The sequence below is a fragment of the Pinus tabuliformis genome, chromosome 7 (assembly GCF_031772625.1).
Source record: "Pinus tabuliformis cultivar Carrire ecotype Pingquan chromosome 7, CPIR1, whole genome shotgun sequence".
Lineage (NCBI taxonomy): Eukaryota > Viridiplantae > Streptophyta > Pinopsida > Pinales > Pinaceae > Pinus > Pinus tabuliformis.
This window is the reverse complement of record NC_142293.1, coordinates 149,224,006-149,232,318: the sequence shown is the minus strand read 5'-3', so window position 1 is coordinate 149,232,318 and position 8,313 is coordinate 149,224,006.

Here is an 8,313-nt window from a genome sequence, read left to right as displayed (position 1 = left end):
TGTTTCCTTACCAAACTAACCAAAATTTTCCCGTGGATTTAATTCACCCACCCGGTGCATTTGTTGCTCCACCGTTGTGGCATTTGATTCTATGAGTACGTCATTTCATTCTATAACATCAATTTAGTTCCATAAATGTGATTTTTAACTACCACATAATGAATAGATGGGTTCATCATAGCTCGTGATTCGCGAAGACTGTCATATGTATATAATACGTAAATTTTCATTCCATAAATGTGATAGACCATGACATAAAAATGAATCAATATGACTTATCTCTAGTTGACTAATAAAAAATCTTAGACGTAAATATGATAAACTATTTTTGAAATATACAAATTATCAACCAATACTACATGACTTATCCTTGGTTTCTTAAAATTGAATAATGAAAATACTTTGACCTAAACATAATACACCATTTTTTAAATAAAAAATTATCAATAAAATTAAATATATTCCAACATTCCATACAATTCAGTCCTTAACTAACCATGTCTTTTATTAAGGAAAAACAATGAATCAAGTTGTATATTCTTATCCTTGCAAACAATCCAATATATCTCTTTTTATAATGTATCAATTTAAATTTATATAATTAAATGGAAAGTATAACTTTATTTATTATTTATTATTTTAATTTAATAAAAACAATATAAAATCAATCTCTAAACATTCTATTCTTTGTATTATAATAAAATTAAACAATGAATTGTCTCTAATTACCAATGTTGATTACCAATGTTGCTGGCAGGTTAGTCCCTAATTTATATACTATTTTGAAAGTTTTTTGAATTAAGGTTGAAAATTTTGTGTATAAATTTTATTTCAAAAGTTGTGCATATAGAATAATTTACTCTCTGGAATCAATCAAGGTTGAATATTAATTATTAATATTTATATGTATGCCCAATACAATGGTTAGTTAAACTATTTTAAATATTTTGTTCCAGTAATATTTTAATTTTATATTTTATTTTTTAAATAATAAATATTATTATTTTTAATATTAATAAATTTAATTAAAATAAAATTTACAATAAATTAAACAATATAATATTAATTTTCTTAGAAAATATTTATATATTATTTATCAATCTTCGTAAGTCAAAGTCACATTTCTTGGTGCAATTTATTATTGACTTATGTTTTAACAAACATAACTCTAATTGTGAAGTTGACCATACTTATTTCTACAAAGAACATACTCAATTATTTGCATGGAATAGCATTGATTCTCAACAAAAAATTCTAAGTTAATGACTAGTTCAAGTGCTTTTATTATTTTGCTTTCTTGAAATCTGTAATATACCCACTCTCACTAAATTTACAACTACATTTACAAAGCATAGTAACTAATTCTTTTAATATATAACAACAATGATAAGATAATTTTGCTATTTTTTATGAAACAATAAGGACAAACTACCCCATAACACTTAATTAGTAAAAATTTATGAAAATTTTAATTTGAAAAAATATATTCATATGTAATAAGAAATTATGAAATTTTTAATTTGATAAAAAATATAGTCATAGAACAAACCAGCATCTCATCAATGCAACGCAAGGATATTTCATCAACTTTCCCTTGTACTCTTTCATTGCTATAAATTTAAACCTTTCTATAAATTTAAAGTTAAACTTTTTCCTGGATCTAAAATTCCTAATTCAATTAACATCTATAATGTATTTCACATCTACTTTATATTTAATTCCTAATCCAATTAACATCTATAATGTATTTCACATCTACTTTATATTTCATGATTGGAATAGATGGGGCCTTGGAATTCACATCTACTTTACATTTCATGATTGTCACAACCAAAGGTTGTTGGGTATATTTCACATCTACTTCACATTTCATGATTGTCACCACCGAAGGTTGTTGGATATTTAAATATTTTCTTTGAAAACAGTCAGAGTCACTGCTGCATTTTCTTATCCATTTTCATATTCATTTCATTTTCTTAAAATCTTACCTGAAAGGCTTCACATTTTGTTAAAAAATAGCTTTAATACATAATTCAACACACTCAATCTAATTTAGTAGTATTAAAAATAAAACATCCACCATTTTATATGTGTAAATGATTTATTAACAAATTTATTATCCAAAAGGTTATTTCAAATCTTCTTCATATCTAAGTTACGTAGCAAAAGGGTTTAAATATACCCTCTCCCCCATGGAAATGGAAAACCCTTTGGACATGGCTGGGTTGTTATTGATTCTATTTCCACCTCTTATGGTTAAGGTTGGTTTTTCTATGATTTCTAAATCCACTAATATGCAATGTGAGTAATACGCAATGCAACTAATTCGTAAGTGTAATAACTAATCAATATATTTCTATACAGTCTTTGGTGAGAGGCATGCATCAAATAAAATTAATTTCATATAAATAATTAATTTCGTATAAATAATGAATAAAGTTTAGGAAAAGTAATATATTTTTATTATTAATTTTAAATTTTAATTTTGGATTTGCTAAATTTTAAAAGAGATCAAATCTCTTTTTGTTTTAAAAGAGGTTTGCATTTCAAGAAATGTGATATATTTTTATATTTGAAAAATCTAGAGTTAAGATGGATCTAGAGTGGTTTCATTATTAATTATAATTATAATTATGATTATAGTTATTAATTTTATTTTATTTTTATTTTTTAGTTTTAGTTTTAGTTTTGTGTATTTTGACTAAGTCAAAATGTTTTATTGATGATTATCATTATCATTATTTTAATTTTATTTTATTTTGGTCGAGTCAAAAAGTTTACAATACATTACAACATCTATACATGCTAGGCCTCTCTAGGCAATTACTTCTAACATTTTAGTATTATTTAATTAAGCTCACATGTAAATATTTACACATTTACACTACTATAACATATCCCATAGTTTTTCTTTTAGATTTAATTTAAAAAATGTTATAAAATAAAATTAAAATAAAATATTTTAATTTTAAAATGAGTTATGGCTTTTGGGAAAGTGGTATGATAAGCCATGGTATTGGCCCATGATATTGTAACAAATACTATTTACATTTTAATTGTGCCAAGAGGCGCATGTCATGTCATGTTACAATCTAGTATGAAAGAGATGTTGTAATGTTCTCTCATGTCACATTACATTTTGATGCATTCAAATTACATAAAAATATAAATATGAATTAAAAAATTAATTAAAAAATGGTAAAATAATCATAATTATAATTATTAATAAAACATTTTGAGTGGGTCAAATAAAAATTAAAAAAAAATAATAATAAAATTAATAATTGTGTCGTGAGGAGCTTCCTAGGCCAATATGGTAGAGATGTGTAACATAATGTAATGTAAATATTTAGGCTCCATTAAAATAAAATAAAAATAACTCTATAAATATAAAAATGACCCATGGTATTCAGGTGAAATATAACCTATTTAAGGGGGAAATTAACTAGATAGATGTGTATAGCCTTTGCATACCCTTGCCTCTTTGGAGGGTTGAGCATGCTATTTAGCCTAAACCTGTTGAACTTCAAAGTATTGTTACAAAACTTCTTCTTAAAAATTCATCCTTAAATATGATGAATTGAAATTTATCTTGTATATACATTCATTTTCTTCATTTTAGTGATCTTGACTATAATCATTAAGTTCTCAAAGAATATTTATTTTTCTATTAGAATAGATAGACATAGTATACATGAAGATCTTTTTTCAATAAAGTAGATGACATATTATAAAACATATATTTTACTTATTAATAAAGTTTTAAATATTAAGATTTATTTTCTCAATATTATATTATTGTGAGTTTCATGAATTAGAACTATTTTCTCAAATGTTATATTGTAATGAATTTTATAAACCAATGTAGATCCATATAAACCCCAGATCTATCAAGTTCTCAAAATGATCAAATCTCTATAGGTGGAAACCTCTTTTTTGAGTGCAAAAATTAAGGAAAAGTTTGCACTTCTAGAAATTTGATCTCTCTCTACCCTTGATAGATTCAGAATTTAGATGGATCTACGGTGGTAATATCCATTCTAAAATGAGGGTGAATATCCATAGTTAAGAATATTTTTATGTTGTATTTTTATTATAAGTATTAAGTTTTAATTTAAAAAATGTTATACAATTAAATTAAATTAAAATATTTGTAATTTTTTTTAAAATGAGTTATGGTTTTTGGGTAAGTGGTATTGATAAACCATGCTATTGCTCTAACAAAATTACAATATAAAAAAATTGAACGTAAATAACGTTTACATCTAACCTTACACATCTATGATATACTAGGCTGTAGAGTGCCTCTTGGCCCAATAATAGGCAACTACGAATATGGGAATCAAGAATAGTTATTTGCCATTTTTACACACTCAAGAAGAAATCTTGAATTACTTATAAGAAAGACATGTTTCACATAAAAAAAAATGGAAATGAATTTAGGAATGACATCTAAATAGGGTGGAAAAACGTTTGTTTCTACCATTTTCGTAATATCTTCAAACATGCTATGAGGACCGAGGATAATCTACATATCCTAATATTCACATCTAATTATTTAACAAGGCACATCATGATCAACAATGGACATGGCTATCAAGAGGATACTCATTTACTGAAAATTCAAGACAATGTATTCAAACTCATGAAATAACCCCAAATTTGTAACTTTTTCCTTGAAAATGATGAAAAAATGAATTTCTAACTCGAAGAGAGGGACACACAAGTCCAAGTTTTAAGGAGAGCGAAGAAGTGGGACAATAATGTCTAGTGGCATAAAAGATCTAGCCACCACTAACACATGGGAAATACATGATTGGATGGAGAAAAGTGTGGGTGTTTTGTCCCATGATGTGAGGGAAGGCAAAGTGGGAAGTCCTGTTGGAAAATAAAGAGACTCAAGGAAAACAAGGGGTGGGAAGGAAAAATGAGCAACAAAAGGAAAATATGGTAGAGAAAGAATGTTAGGATGTTGAGTAAGGAGCACGAAAGAAATACTTGAGACACATTTGAGCTCAATGCTCTGTATTAATGTGTTGGGTCATTTAACTGTGGTATCCAAGCCTAAATGGATAATGGAAGGTTCAGTGGAGGATTGAACTATGAGTGCTTGTTAATTAAGTTGTGTTGTACTACTCAACAACCCCCCATTATGGTTAATAGTAGAACTAATAAAATATGAGGGACCATTTTTAATTGAGGATAAAATGCTTTAAGTTTCAAAAAAATAAGATAATATTAGTTCATTTTTCCAAAAACATGACTAAAATGATAAATTTGCCTGATTGAAACCTTTGTATTGGAGCTTAGGTCCGTGACGTATATTTGCAAACATTGGCTTTTATTTAAAATCCCTTATCGGAAAAACTTTATTGGGTTATTTCAAATATGGATAATGCCCTCTTAAAAAAAAAAATACAATTAAACCATTCCTCGATTAAGTTTTCAAACGTTTAAAAAGCCTAAAAGTGATAAAAGCGCTCATTTGTGAATATAATAACAAAAGCCCGACCCAATAGGATTTCCACATAACGTTATCAGAGATTCCAATATCAATGTTTTCAATATGATGTTCATGTCACTGATCTCTAATCCCCTGATCACTGATCTCCGATATCCTTCTTCTGCCGATCTCTGATATTTCCTGATCCACCGGCCTCCTGTATCCTCCATCTGTCGATCTCCAATATGGCCAAAACCTCTGATCTCCGATATAATTCTCGCTACCCATTTTGTAACATTCATATTGGAACTTTCCAATCGATTGTTATCTTTTCACACATCACATGCCAAACCTCTAATGCCCCTTCCCACCTATAGTTTTAGCCGTTTCACTCTATAAACTTATCGAAGGATGAGAATATTGCATGTTTCAATGATGCAACCATAAAATTCTCCGATGAAATCCTTCGATGTTTTGATGTGTATCAAATCCCATGTGAATCCATGTTCTATCATTTAATGGCCAAATGTAAGAAGTTTATGATTTCAAAGTGGTAAACGATTTCATTATTGTGTAATGATTTCTTAAGATCTTTCTCATAAAAAGACATAAATTCATATGAAATTGTTATTCGCTTTGAGTAATTCTCAAGTTAGAAAGTTTCCACTTATCCTTGTATTTATATTTACAAGCCAGATGTAAAATTATTGACTAAAGAATGGAAAGAATCATTGAAAAAGAAGGCTGAGAAAATAAAAAATCTGTCAAAGATTGACTTGGAATGCCATTGGCATTTCCTAGTCAAACTTCATAATTAGTGGTTGATGCTGAGGCATCTCTCCAACATAAACACATATTTAATTTCAGCACTTCATGATGCATTATTCATTGCACAGATGTGTATATGACTCCATCATCCACCTGAATTAAAGCCAATGATAGATATATGTGAGATTCAACGATGAATGGATAGTCAAGTTGTTGCAATTGCAATCTATTATTGTCTTTTACTTTATTTTTAGTATGGTTTGTTAAAACCACTTCAGTATTCTATGGCATTTTTCTAGCTTTGTATTTGATTACGAACTATAAATCCCCTTCATTGTTATGAAGAAAGGGATTATGAATTTTTGTGAGAAAGCTTCTCGTTTGCACTACTGTAGCTTGAAGGAATATTAATAGAAAGAGGAACCACTACTATTTCACTTATGAGCAAAGTTAACATTTATTAGGTACTATTATCTTAATACTAGTACTATGTTTATGTTTTGAATGGTTATTTTATTTGTGTTTATCATATACGTTTTTGCAAGAAATTAAGCTTTATCACTATTGATGTGTTTAATGAGATCTTTTACGTATATGAATGAACAAAGATATTTGATATGTGTGATGTGTTTCAACAACTAATTTAATTAAATATTTGATTAGATCAGTTATCTTTATTTTTTTTACCCTCACAAAGGATTTGATGATCTATATTGTCATGTTCAATGCGAGATCTTTATAAGGCACATATATAGAAAAAGATTTCCTGGGCTAGATATTTTAAGTCTATATTTTTGTTTCTTAGTTTCATTTTCATAATTAGCCCCACACATATATCACATCCTCTTTTATATCTTTTATTAAGGGAAATTGGTCCCATAAACCCAATCAGAGTCACCATTCCAAACGGAAAACAAGATGCCCTAAGTTCCTGACCAGGTGGTTTTCCTCGATGTTGAGGCAAAGATTTTCGAGCCTTCAAAAAGTTGATAAACCATTAAATGCTTGTTGAAAAAGTCAATAAACCACTCAATGCTTCCTGAATGGACTGATAAGGCCACTCAAGTGCTTGTTGCAAAGTTGATAAACCACTAGGTAGGGTGAATTGAGCCACTTTGGTGCTCGTCATGAAGTTGATAAATGACCTACAAAGTGGGCTACATATTCATTGTTATGCAACCAGCTCAGAAAACAGAAGAAAAGATAGTTCAATGAATTAAAAATTATCCTCTTCAAGGCGGAACCTCCATTACATTACATAAATGAACAATTCTTGGATGCTACAAATGAAAATACCTCCTTTATATGTATAGGAGTCTAAGGAGTTACGATATAATCAAAGCCTACATAACAATAATAATGTAAGGGAACAACAATAATAATAGGGTGTGTTGTACCTCTGAGATAGTAGTAGGCCAGCTACCAACGCTAGAGCATCTAAAATAATTGTTTTGGGGTTTTTGGTTTTAGTTTTAGAAGACCAATGAATGAAGACAGATTTGGAATTGAAATACTTAATCCTTTGGATAATATTAATATCTCAGCAAAGGGCTGCTATAAAGCTTTACATAGTGATGTCGATCAAATAGTGGTGAGAAGAAGACAAAAAATAATATGATTACCACAGTTTCCAGACTGTAAAATAGAACAATCATAAGTAAACTACGTTCCAAAGATTCAAGGAAATATACTTAAGATTACAAAAGATACTGATGATTTATTTATTAGAGGGGATTAGCTAAACAAACAGTTCATTAATCCATTCTCTTAATAGATGATCACTTCAGGAGTTTATAGGAATAAATTGAGACACAATTATTCTACCTAGATATCTCTATAAGTCATAAGCATATGAAGAAAAACATAATGATTGATAACTGGAAAAACTTACAGGATAACACAAACTATGTAAAACCAAATTCAGAATCCTTTGCTTTGTAGTAAGGTTCCAGAAATACGTAATACATCAAGTGTCTAGAAAAGCTTCCTTCAAAGGTGCAACTAGGTTCAAAGTAGAATGAACAGTCATGACCTAACAAGCAATGAACAATGAACCTTGAACCTTGAACCAATAACAAATTGAGAAGAGAGTTATTTATACA